The sequence below is a fragment of the Prinia subflava genome, chromosome 3 (assembly GCF_021018805.1).
Source record: "Prinia subflava isolate CZ2003 ecotype Zambia chromosome 3, Cam_Psub_1.2, whole genome shotgun sequence".
NCBI classification, from domain to species: Eukaryota; Metazoa; Chordata; class Aves; order Passeriformes; family Cisticolidae; genus Prinia; species Prinia subflava.
The window spans coordinates 80,908,558-80,922,297 of NC_086249.1; positions in this window are offsets into that span (position 1 = coordinate 80,908,558).

Below are 13,740 nucleotides of genomic sequence, written 5' to 3' on the forward strand. Positions count from 1 at the left end.
ATTCATTAGCTGAGAGAGGGGAGCACAAGACAGCCAGGGAGAGTAACTGGGGCGGGGAGGACCAGGTCTGGCAGTGTCTGGTTATTTACATGAAGCAGAGAGCCAGTAATGCCCTGAGGCACCTTCCAGCCTCCACATTCCCCATCCTGGGGGTCAGACACTGTGCTGGAAGGGGAGCCAGCAGCTCAGGGGCTTGTCCCAAGGATATGGAGAATCACATCACTGCCTCAGTACTGGCTGGTGCCTGAAGCAAAGCCACCTTAGACATGCCTGCATACTCCAGCAGCTGGTGGGGCAGCATCTCCCACCACCCCTTCTGCACTGCCAGGCAACTCCAGAGGTTCAGCACAAGCAGGAAGGGATGAAGCAACCCACAGCACTTTGGCCCAGCCCCAGGAGTGGGGCTCATCTATCAATAATATGGCCCCTTCCCTGTCATCCCCTCCCTGTGCCAACTCGGGCAGCAGCAGGGTGCAGGTCAGGGCAGCATTTGAGACCCCTGGGCAGTGCTGGGTCACCCACCAGCCCAGGCACAGCCATCCCTGCTACCGAACCACATCATCCCTGGGGGCTCAGTCCAAGAGCAGGACTGCTAAATGTGGGCATCCAAACCCCCTCTGGGCCGTGGGGTGCGTGCAGGGGCCACTGCCAGCATGGCTGCAGCTTGAGAAGAAGCTCCCCAGGCCAGCCAATTTTCTCACCAACTACTTCAGGTTCACAAAGATGCACAGAAGCTTTTATTGTGCTGCTCTTCTCAGCAGTGAGGAGAGGAAACTGCACTCTGGAACCCCTCGACTGAAGCGTCCTGCTGATTTCAGTGCTGGTGAAATGGCAGCAGTGCAGAGGGGTCCTGCAGCAGTGCAGAGGGGTCCTGCAGCAGTGCAGAGGGGTCCTGCAGCAGTGCAGGCTGGTGTCACAGCCCTGCAGCTGATGATGCCCAGCACTGCACCCCCCCTGCTCAGCACAGCCCTAGGGGAATGCAAGGATGCAAACTCACTGGGTGATGGTGGGACAAGGGAGCTGCTGCTCCACCCTTGCTGGGGCAGGGCCACAGCTCAGAAAGGGACATCCAGCCAGTCATCCTCATTAGTCATGGACCACTCTTGGTAGATAGTTATAAAGTGATTTATTTTGTCATTAGCCTTATCTTGTTTTCTAAAGCTGATTTAGTTTCTAAACTATATTCATCTTTGCACTTCCCATTAATCTCCTTGGTTTGATAGACTAAATTAACCTTTTTGAGGACAAATTAAATTTCTTTAACTTTTTTGTGGTCAAAAAAATTCAGGGGAATTTTTTCCCCTCAGTTATATTTTACTGAAATATCAGAATTATACTTGTGTGCATCTCTGTAATCCAGGCACTGGGGATTTTTTTTTCCTGAGGCCTCTGCTAATTTTTGTACTGAAGCCTTCCTACCACATCCCAGATGTTAATAAAATTGGAAATGAGCTGCACCAAGAATGCAAGGGAGGCAGAAAAAAACGTGATGAGGGACGGTCCCTCCTATCAATAAAATCTGCCGCATTTCTCCAGGCAGTATGTGAAATATAGCGGGCACATAATCCACACGGCAATAAAAGGCTGCCACATGCCTCCCCAGCACCCGGGGAGCTATCATTTTCAATTAGGAACAAAAGCCTCTGGCATGTGACAGCAGCAGCAGAAGAACTGAACACAGTTAAGGCAAAATTTAGTTTCATTATGGCTTGATGCTGATTACAGTTTTTTCTTTGTTTTCTCACCGAGTCCCTCTGTCATCATATGGGAGGGAGCGTGGCTGTACAGGCTTTTCTCATGGCTTGAGCACAACCAGAAGTGAGTCGAGGAGACCCTAAATTGATGTTTTTAAGAGGACTGCAGCACAGACCTTTACAGCAAAATGGGCTTTGGGCTTGATTTTAGCTCCTTTAAGCCATTGCTTTTCCTTGGGCAAACTGATAATATGCATTTGAAAATCCACTCTTGGTGCCTGCTCCTTTCCCTCTGCTGACAGCTTCAAGTGCTCATATGATGCAGCAGTGAAGGAAGGCATGGTGCCAGGCATGCCCCAGACTTAATAAAATTACAGCAAATCCAATATATTAGTCAGAGCACATCTCTTTCATGTCTCACTTAAACCTCCACCGTACCCTAATAAGTATAGCTCAGTTTTTACCTCCAGTTTTCAGAAGCTAGTTACAACATTGCCTGCCTTTATTAAAGTATTTCTTATGTTTTTAAATTAATAATTTTTGCAACCTAGTTCTATATAGTTCAATTTTTTACATGTGCCAGATTCATATCTTCTGTTTTCTTTTTTCTAAATGTTTATAGAGTCTTTTCAGCACAGGGAGAGAGATGTGAGCTCAGAACAACCTCTGCCACTGCCTTGCCTGACCCTGGCTGAGGCCACCCATGCCTCTGCATGCTTTTCTTGGTCTGAGCTCAGCAGGAGCTGAGGCACACAGGGGGAGGTGGATTGGATGTTCCAGCCCGGGGGTGCCCAGTGAGGGTGCAGCTCTGGCCCAGGGGTGATGGGGCTGCCATGGCCAACACCCGGTGACCACAGAACCGTGAGTGCCAGCAGGGGGGCCGTGCAGAGGGCACCCCTCTGCCACCAGGCCCAGAGCCCCAACAAGGACTGCAAGTAAGCCCATGGTTGTTCATCTGCTGGTGGGTCCTGCTCTGTTCTTCTTCTGCACCGTTGGCTTTTTCCTTCCTCCTCTTCAGCCCATTTCTGTCCTCCATCCCTTGTGGTCCCAAAGTTCCAACTCCAATCCTTATCCAAGACCACAGGACCTGTGAAGCCTGTACAGACACAAAGCAGACTAGCACGTCCACCAGCAACCAGCATAAAAGAGCTCCTGGCTGCTAATGTTTTTATTCAGCTCTTGTGAAAATATAAGTGTAGAGAAACATTGAATAAGTGCTCTTCCTGCTCTAATCTGCCATTTGGGGAATTACCATATTTTATGCATCCAGTGCAAAGTGCTTTACCTCTGAAGTAACGGATAAGTATGCACAGACTCACCCATGTAAAATTGCCCACAGCCCTGCCTCTTATCACCTACTCAATTTCTGTGCAAGCCTGAAGGGAGCTCCAGCCCTGAGACAGCAATTATCATACTTATCCCATGTCTTACAAAATGACAGAAATTGAGTCTTTGATAGGTGCTCATATTAGGCCCAGAAAGATTATTTTCTAGCACTCCTGGCCACAGGGAAATGTCCTTGTTTCAGAGCTAAACATGAACAGAGATCCCAGGGCCCATGTGGATCACAGAATCATAAAATATCCTGAGTTGGAAGAGACCCATAGGAATTATCAAATCCACCTCCTGGCCATGCACAGGATAGCCCAAGAACGACGCCATGAGCTGAAAGTGTTGTCCAAACACTTCTTGAACTCTGTCAGGGTTGGTGCTATCCCCACTTCCCTGGGGAGTCTGTTTCCAGTGCCCAGCCACCCTCTGGATGAAGAATATTTTTCTAATATCCAATCTAAACCTCCCCTGACTCAATTTCAGGCCATGCCCTCAGGTCCCCATCACTGGTCATCAGTGAGAGATCAATGCCTGCCCCTCTGATTCCCCTTGAGATCAAGCTGCAGGAAGCTATGAGGTCTCCCCTCAGCCTCCTTTTCTCTAGGCTGAACAAACCAAGTGACCTCAGCCAGGGAAGAGCAAGGAAGGTTTGAATCCCAAGTTCAGCCCCTCTCTCTCCATACAACTTCTTCCACTTCAAAGTTTTAAACACTGAGGCTTCTTGGAAAGTGTCCCTGGCCAGGTTGCTGCCATGCCACTCAATAAATACACTGCCATACAGATGGTCTGGAATCTTCAAGCACCAGCAAATGCTAAAAGTTCTCTCTGATATCAACAGTTCCAGTAGAGCTGTGTACCCATTGCATCAGGGTTTCAGGCTGGGCCAGGAGGGGTTGGAGAGCCCCCATTCCTCAGGGGTCCCTCGGGGCTAATCCAGCTTTTCACACCAGTGGCATGCAGATGGCCCCAAGCCAGCTGTACCACACTCACCAGCAGGAGCACAAGGCTCAGCTTTCACCAACTTGTCACTGCTTCATTCCTGCAGGGCACACAGCAGAGGAGCAGGCTGGAGGAGGGGAGCACGTGTCCTGGCACACAGCCGAGCTGATGTCAAGCTGGTACCTTCTCATTAGTCTTTATGGTTACAGCCATAGAAGTGAGCATGGAGAAATGATACAAGGGGGCCTGAAAAGTTTATGTATCCTGCACAGTCAAAAGACAAGAATAACCTGGAGAAGGTGCAAGCCAATATTCCTGAGGAAAGTAACCAAACCCAGAGACATTTCATGAAGAGGCACTCAGAAAGCACGGGCTAATATATGCCTGCAAAGCAAGAGATGAAGAACGAGCATGTGCATGTGTGAAAAAGACCAAACAGGAGCCTGGAAGACCCTTTCTCAGTGGGAACTACATGGCACTAAAAACATGGGGTCATATTGCAGTTTTAAGGACATTGAGATCCGCATTTAATTTCCGCACAGTCGATCTGCGATAGCATTGTCTGCAGGGAAGGATGCAGAAATCCCTCCCTGCCCCTGAGCAAGAGCCTCTGCCTTGCTAAGAACCATGGTGCAGGGGGGTGCAGGCAGCTTCACCACAGACATGTGTCCCCAGAAAAGTGCCACCAGCACTGCAGAGTTCCTCCCTCCTGCTGCTTTCCTTTGGGTGTCATGGCACATGGTCCTGTGCTGCAGATGTGACACTGCTGCTGTGCATAGAAAAGTGGTCATTTGATAAATAATGAGCAAATCTTCCCATGCAGGACTCAGCAAGTTCTTATGTTCAACACTTTTGCAAAAGGATGGCAAATGTTACTTCTTGTCCATGCTGCATTTGCATTACATGAACCAAAAGCTTGCAGTTAACCATCATGAGCCTGCACTGCATTCCCAGGGAAGTCTCATCCCTCAGGGCAGATTGTGCAGCTGCATCAGCCCTGCTGCCAGCAGCTCCCTGGCAGGCTGCAGACACTAAGCAAGGGGATAAGACCCTTATGACCTACAAATGAAATCACAGAGAAGCATGGAAAGAAAAAGCAAGCTGGTGCTGGAATGGGAAGCAACAGAGAAAGAGATACCAATTATTTTTCTCTTTGATAAAATGCTCAGGTTTAATCCCCAAACTTTTTGAACATTAGCCCCAAAGTAAAAACATCCTTTGAAAATCAGCCCATTCCCTGCTACCACCAGCTGAGCAATTGGGGCATTTATCCGAAGGGCAAAGAGGTAGTGACAGCCCTCATTTCTTACCGAGTGAAGATAGAGCAGTTCCATCAGGCTCTGAAGATGTTCTTCCAGCCACCAAGCAAGGCTGAGGCTCAGGCATCCTGCTGATCACCCGGCATGAGCAGTGCCTCTCGCTGCCTAGCTCAGATCCTGTTCACCCCAGAGCATCATCAGGATGCCCAAGGCATTAACACACAAGCCCTGAACAAATCCTGTCCAGCAGTTTGAAGGATAAACTTCCATGGCAGATGGGTGTTGAGACCACACTGACCCTCTTGTGCCAGAGAACAAAATGTTTCATTGTGTCCAGAGGAGCAGTTTGTGGTGAATGAAACGAAATTACAGGGTTTTTTTCATTGGGTTTTGTTCAGAAAGGAGAAGAAAAAGCTTTCTCTTCAGGGTTCTGTAGGAGCCAAGACTCAAGTCTTGCCTTTGATGGAAAGAGAAACTACTACTCCTGCCACTGCTGAATCTCAGCTGGTGAACTTTCCTTCTTTAATTTCTAACATTTGCTGCAACAGAACTACTCTTGCCCTACTGCCCCTCCTTAAAAGGATCAGACATCACCCACTCCAACACCAAAAGGTGTCACGTCACAAATCCCAGGTGGAAGTTCTTTCTTTTAAATAGTTTCCTGTTGTCTTACCTGGTTATACTTTTAATCTCTACTTTGATCTACTTCCAAACCCATCCTCAGACACCAGAGGAAGCAGTGAGCATCTGCACGGTGCCTGACAGAGCCAAAGTACCTTCCAGCTCCAGTGTCAACACAGCAGGACAGGGACATCAGCTGTGCAGTTTTTACTTTGAAGGGTATTTTTTGGATGTAAACCACTGAGTATACTACCAAAGAGCATTCTTTTGAACCTAAGTAATGCACATTTTCAGCTTTAAGGCTGAGAACCTTCACCAGATTTAGTGAGCAAGCGGCTAAGATGAAAGAGGAAGGATATGCTGTTATGTCTAGAATTAAAAGAAAATAAAAATGTGCAACAACAAAATACACTGTTAAACTGGTTTAAATCAAAATAATCTCTTGTGTGTTTGACAACTAAGATGAGACACAAAAATCTCAAGAGTCTTCCACATCCAAGCATTACAACACACTGTATCAGCTCCCACCTTGGGAAGGTCAGGATTTTCCCGACTATCCACGCCACGCCCTCCCCAGCCGCTCTCCTCTCTGCCCCCGGGTTGCTCATGTCAAAAACCTCATCCCTGCCAGACAGCTTCCTACATCCCACGCTGCTGAATCCTCCCTGCCCCTCTCACAGAGTACAGACTGCCCGAGGACTTCCATTCTGGCTGCTTCGGAGGAGTAAAATCCTGACAATCCTTTAATGTTCGCTTTGTAAAGTGAAGCTTTCACAGCTTTCCTTTGCTTGCAGGTTTGTTTTTATGCTTAAACATAATTTTTGGCTGGCAGCACGACACAGATTCAGGAGCTCCATCCTCTCTGGGGTGATCATGTAGCACCCCTCACTGGCAGCCTCCATAAAAGAGCCTTTAAAATACAAAGAGAAGAAATAAACCCAAAAATGTACCAAATAGACAATCCAGAGAAATCCACTGACAGCAACCACAATATACTTTCCCCTCCAAATTTCAAAGAAATTTCATTTCTAAGACAATTGTAATATTTTTTAAAAACCAGTCTTTCCTGCAAACAGATCTGGTTTTTCAAAAAACAGTCTCATATCTACTTTTTTCTATAAAGCTACAGGAAAACATTTCATTTGAAGAATCCTTTTACTAAATCATTAACTGGGTTTGAACGATCAAAGGTAAGCAGATTAAAATACACATCCAGAGGAGAGCAGATGATACAAAATACACATCCAGAGGACACTTCAGTTGGTGTGTCTCTAACATTTTCCATAGTTACAAGATCAGGGATAATTTTGTAGTCTTTATTCAGTCTTGACTGAATGCTGGCCAGCATAAAATTAATTTATTTGAAATCACACACATCTGTAAATTCCTCTGCAGTTTTGGGTGGGCTACTTGCCATTTTTAGTATATTTCAACTTCATATCAAACAGAAAATACTTTATTTTTCCTATCCAGTTAAACTCACCAATGCATCTGCAACCTCCCAGGCTGCACAAGGCAGGGCCCACAGATTTCTGCATGGGGGTTTTGTCTTTCTGTTAAGAGGGCAAGGAATTTATTACTTCAGGTATTACATTCTGAGATATGACATTTGTATTACTGCACCTTGTAAAATTTTAAAGCTGTAAATAATCTTTTAGAAATACATATGGATTGTATGGGGTTTTTTTAACCATCCTATCCAGGCAAATTTTCAAACAAGGCTTTTAGCAACAGGCATATTAGGCTGTAATTCCTTTATTTGCCTACTTAGAGTGTCACAACCTCACCCAACTGTTTGCAGCAATTGTTAATTCACAGCTTGCAATGTGTATCTTTACTTTTTGATCCAGTAGTTCTGCCAATATGCAAACTCCATTATAACATCCCACAAAACTCTTGAGCAACACTCCTGACCTCGCAGGCACAGAATGGCACATTCAAAACACACAAAACATAAACAGGCATGCAAGCCCTTACTGGGCAATCTGCTGTGCCACCCACCATAACTACATTTCACTTACCAAGAATATTACCAGCAGTACTATCAGGTTATTGTGATCTTTGGTTTCTGTGATCATATTTTCAATGATTGCATTCATAAACTGAACTACTTCTAGCCCCACCAAAGCCAGACTAGTGAGGTCAGGGATGAGTCTGAGGTCTGATTGAGACAGGAGGTTACAAAGCACTTTCTGGCAAGCACCAGCTATCAGGGCCAGAGTGCTGCCTTCCCAGAAACAGTTTCAGGGATGTTAAATCTCTATGTGAGTTCCTCTCTTAACACCCAAGTGGCTGGGAAATCGAGATGCTACACCATAAAGCATTGGAATTTTGTATTTAGGGAAACCAAGGTCTCATATAAACTTAACCCTAGTCAGAATTCAGAATGCATTTTCTTCTTTACATAGATCACTTTCCACAAAAACTCTTCTGTTTTATTTATCAGTCAAAACAACAGTAGGATTGAGATCCATCTACAAGTTTGGGGAGCAGAGGCCTGTGCATTTTACCAGCAAAGGATGTTAGCCCAAGTACCTAGTCCATCACAGATTTCCTGTGGGACTGTAACTACACATTCAAAACGATGATGTATTTTCTTCCATGGCTCATTGTTACCGAGCGGGTGCAAATTTAAAAAAAAAAAAAAAAATCTGAATATGCTTAAAAATCTGAGCCCTACACACTGTGCATTTCACTTCCCAATGCAATATCTTTCAATTTCTTTGTGAGAATAAATACAATGGAAATTGAGTAGCACTCAGAAGATACCTTGACTTGCCTAAGAGATTTATTCCCTTGAGAAGCTGGCATAGGCAAAAAGAACTTCTGTAACTTTGGAGACAAAATACACATGCCAATCTCAAACCCTACCACAACAGGCAATGGAATTACTTCTCACATGTAGGTATTCACACTGCACATTTTTACATTTTAAATTATTAGGGGTATATACTGATTTGACTTTGGGGCAAAGCCTGGATGTCATTCATCTGTGAACACAGCCACAAACCAGCACTGGTATTTTGCATTCCTCTGCACAGGGCATCAATACTGCCTGCTGTGGTCTAACCTGGTATGCATTTTTCACCAGAGCCTGCAAGTCAAATGAGTCCTGTCACACCCCACAATGTGATGGGGGTAACAAAACATTTGAGGAAAGGCTGTGACAGAGTTCTGTGTGTCCTGTCTGCCTGGCTGCTTGCACACCTTGTCAGTTGGATAAGCCAAAATGCACTGGAATCGTTGTGTAGCCAGAAGCTCAAAGGACTGACCATCTTCACACTGCCAGCACAAGTGGAAATGGAACTCAGTCTCTGCCTTTCCCCACACTTAGCAATGAAACCAAAGCAGAAGCCATGAAAAACAGCTATGCAGACACAGCACCTTCTCATCATCTTTCTAAACACGCCAGTTATTCTCTCTTCTCTCCAAAGGGGTGATGACTACTGGTCTGCTTCTTTGAAGCCTCAGGTGAAGGAGTTAACATCTTCCAGAGAAGGGAGCAGGTCCATATTCCCATTCCGTGAGGACGGAGGTGTAAAATCTGCAGAGAGCTCTGCCCTGCTGTCTCTTCTCAGCAGGAACAATCAGGCCCCCAAAGGCATGTGGACTAATGGGGTAGTAAAGATTTCCGACTCTCAGCACAAGGGAAGGCAGAAACTGCAGGCAGGCATCCAGAACAAGCGTTAACCACCAAAATACAGCACACTTGAACTGATCAGGAATCACAGCCTAAGGCCCACTCTTAGCTAACCTCTGTCACTTGCTGTGAGTCGTCTATACATCCATGAACACCAGCAGGCATGAGACACATCTCTCTATGTACACTAACAAAAAAGTATGGATTTGTATACATAAATAGGAATATATCAAAATCCTTCATACTTGGATATGAAAATTAGAGAAAGGCAAATTTCTGCCAGAAGCCAGAATATAATTATGAAATCCTTGGTTTGGTGGGCTTCTCGTTTATGAAAATTGCACTTATAAAGTGTGATACATTGAAGTGCCCAGAGAGATTATTCCTAATGATCATGAGTACATGCACCCCCTAAATAAAGAGACACTTATAGATCTGTTGCCAAAAGACACTTGTGTAGCTCCAAAAATACTCTTTTTCGGAAAGTTTAAAGCTCACAAGATGGTCACCCAGAAACCATCCTGATACATCTCACTTGTATTTCTCAACAAGAAAAATATGCTGTTTTCTCACACCTTTCTAGGAAATAATTTTAAAATATTTTGGCTCAGAATGAGGTGCTCTCTCATAGATGTATTCTTAGGTCTTCAAACTTTAAAGACTGATTCCAGCATTTTAATGCCCTAGCACATAATCAAGCACATCAGCTCAGAGCTCTCACAGCATGCACTTTTATGTTGCCTTCTGTGCTTACACTTTTGTTTCTACAGAAAGTAACTTAGTATTTTCTTAACATTTGAAGAAAAACGAATTGTTTGTGATAAATGAGCTACAGAATTACAAAACTGCTGATGCTGGGAGAGGGCCTCTGGGGCCCACCTACTCCAAACCCCTGACAAAAGCAGGTTTACCTAGACGGGGCTGTTCAGGGCCAGTGACACAGCTGCTCAGTGCCACCCTCCTTTCCCCAAAGGCAAAAGCCATGTGCTTTGAGCGCGCCCTAGCGAACATCCTGCTGAAGCTCTTTTTGTCTGGTTTAAAATCCTGCAAGTTTCTCCATTTAACTATCAGTGTAGTCCGCCTTGATGCTGGGGTCTGGATTTTTAAAAATACATTTATTAAAGCAAACGTGGAGACGTAGATGCCTCAGTACTTCATAAAAATCCAGGTGGGTATTTTACCCATCCATGAATTACAATAAATTACTTTTTGCAGTGATTCACTGAATGTGAATTACAGAAGTCTTCACAAAGGTCTTGAAAAATTACTCATTTTTCTTTTGAGTATTTTTCTTCTCCTTGCAGTACTAAAATTAAATTTACCTAAAATTAAACCATATGACTAAGATCATATTCCAGATGCTTCTTGAACTCTGACAGGCTCGGTGCTGTAACCACTGTTCTGGGGAGCCTGTTCCAACCATCCTCCCAGTGAAAAGTCTTTTCCTAATGTTCAGTCTGAACTTCCTCTGAACCTTCTGGCACTTGCTCCTGTTAATATCCATCAGCTGGGGACTGCACAGCTCTGTAGCTTATCCAGACATCTCTGTAAGGCCTCTATACCCTAGAGGGAATCCACAGCTTCCCTAATTTAGTATCATCAGTAAACTTCCTTAATTTACATTCAACTCCTGTGTGTACAACTCGGTTCATTTATAAAAACATTAAAGAGCACTGACCCTAAAAGTGAGCCCTGGAGTGACTGACTGCCAGCTTGATGTAACCCCATACACTGCAACTCTTTGAGCCCAACCTGTCAGCCAGATTTAAGATAAAACTCCTTACTGGCTGTGTCTTGTTACTGGCAAAGCAACTTTAAAGACAGAGTTGTGAATAAATATACAAAATATATACGGAAAATAACCTTAAGAAAAGGAGTCAAAACCACAAACCCTTCAGATTTGTAAAGGGTGTAAATAATCTTGCAGCTGCCACTTGCAGAAGGTACCATAACAATAAAGAGACCTTAGTAAGTGGTCCTGAAACCATTTCACATGCAGGATAAACCACTCCAAAGTGTCCAGTTGAAAAGCACACGGCTAAGATAAACAACAAGGAGACATATATGTTTTTATTTAACACCACTATTAATTCTCCACTTCCAGACAATATTGTTAGTCGTTCCTTTATAATTCTTTGAATTGCATTTGACTGTCAGGCTGCAATGTGCACTTGTGCTCTTACCTGGTATCTCATCTTTGGGAAACTTAAAGTAGCAGTGGAATTTCCCACACTTACAGATGATTCTCCACTGTTTAAATGAATATAAGGAAACAAAAAGGAAAACTCACAAGCTCTCTCACTTTGTGCTATGTTGTTTTTGTGCTACAACTGAACAACCCTCTTTGGACTGTCACCTGTTCCAGAGACCTGCACAGGTGCCTGCACAGTTTTGTTTTGCTGCTGAATCCTACAGGGCCAGCACGTGCAAGTGCACAGAAACCCATCTGACCAAGGCATGTGGTACCACATGTCCCTGTTCATGGTTCCCAGCTGTCAAAGCACAGCACATCCTCTAGCACTGGCCAGGCACAGAGCTATCTAGGTCAAACAGTACTTAACTATTCTCAGTCTTTGTCCTCAGCAAAGTGGCCAGACTATAGACAGCTAAATCTGTCTTTTGATGCAGTTTTGTAACACTCATGAAGAGCTGTGCTTGGGCTAACTAACATCAGACTGGGATAGCAGACTGGAAATAATTGAGTGCTGACAATATGCATCATTCCATTATTATTACATTCTGTTCTAGATCACTTGATAACACTTCCAAATCATTTTAAAAAATATCTTTTTCTTTTAATTTGACTGTTACCTCCTTTAAGAAAGGCATATTCCTTATTTCTAATCCAACAAATGCAAACAGCCCAGTCAATGGTACGAAGTCACACAAAAAATAGTCTTTCATCAAACTACATTCTGGTCAGGAAGGAGCAATCACAGGCATGGCCCTGCCCCATTTTTTTCTCTTGAACAAAGTTATATGTTGGATGAGTGTGTGGACCAAATGAGTGTCTCCTCTTAACCTTTTCCTCCTATGTTACAACTTGTTCTGTCTGTAGAGATGATGGAATTAGCAGTTTGACTCTTTCCTGGTCAATGAAGGGTTTATGTCTCATTATCTATTCCTTTTCACTGGTACTGAAGGAAAACAATCTTTTATGTACAGACTGGGGAGAATATTGATTGAGAACAGCCCTGCAGAAGACTTGGGGATGATGGTTCAAGGAAAACACAACATGAGCAGGCAATGTGAGCTCACAGTTCAGAAGGCCAACCATGTCCTGGGCTGCATCCCAAGCAGGGTGAGAGAGGGGACTCTGGCCCTCTACTCTGCTCTTGTGAGACCCCACCTGAATTCCAGGATCCCGCTCTGGATGGAACATGGAATTGGTGGAGCAAGTCCAGAGGAGGGCCACAAAGTTAATAAGAGGACTGGAGCACCTAGCCTACAAAGACAGGCTGAGAAAGTTGGGACTGTTCAGTCCAGAGAAGAGAAGGTTGTGAGGAACAAACCTTGCAGTATTTGGAGGAGGCCTACAGGGAAGCCAGAGAGAGACTCTGTCAGGAACTATAGTGATGGCACAAGGAGCAACGGGTACAAATTAAAAGAAGGGAAATTTAGGTTAGCTATTAGGAAGAAATTCTTTACAGTGAGGGTGGTGAGGACTGGAACAGCTTGCCCCCAGGGAGGTTGTGGATGTCCCATCCCTGGCAGGTTCAAAGGCAGGTTGGATGAAGCATTGAGTAGCCTGGTCTAGTGGGAGGTGTCCTTGTCCACATCAGGGGCTTAGGACTAGTTGATTTTTAAGGTCTATTCCACCCCTTCAAAACGATATGGTATGCATGACTGTGTGAGTAAGAGAGAAGGTGAGGTTGGTGACTGAACAGCTGCCCAGGGCAGTGGTCATGACACCAAGTCTGTCAGAGTTCAAGGAAGTGTCTGGACAATGTTCTTAGTCATGGTTTGGATTTCATGGTAGTCTTGCAAGGAGCAGAGAGCTGGAGTCAATGAACCTTAAGGGCCTCTTCCAACTCCTTATGGTTTCTTTCAACTTGAGATATTCCATGACTATATGGTAAGTACAGTGGTATATCACAAGTCACACTGCCCTTCTGGTACAGGTCACACAAGTCATCTATTTTTTCCAATCAATAAATGACCTAAGATATTTAAGACAGGTATTTTTCAGTTAAATGTGAAATCTTACTCCTTTTTAATAACACATGAGGGACAGGAAGCAGAACAAGAGTAACAC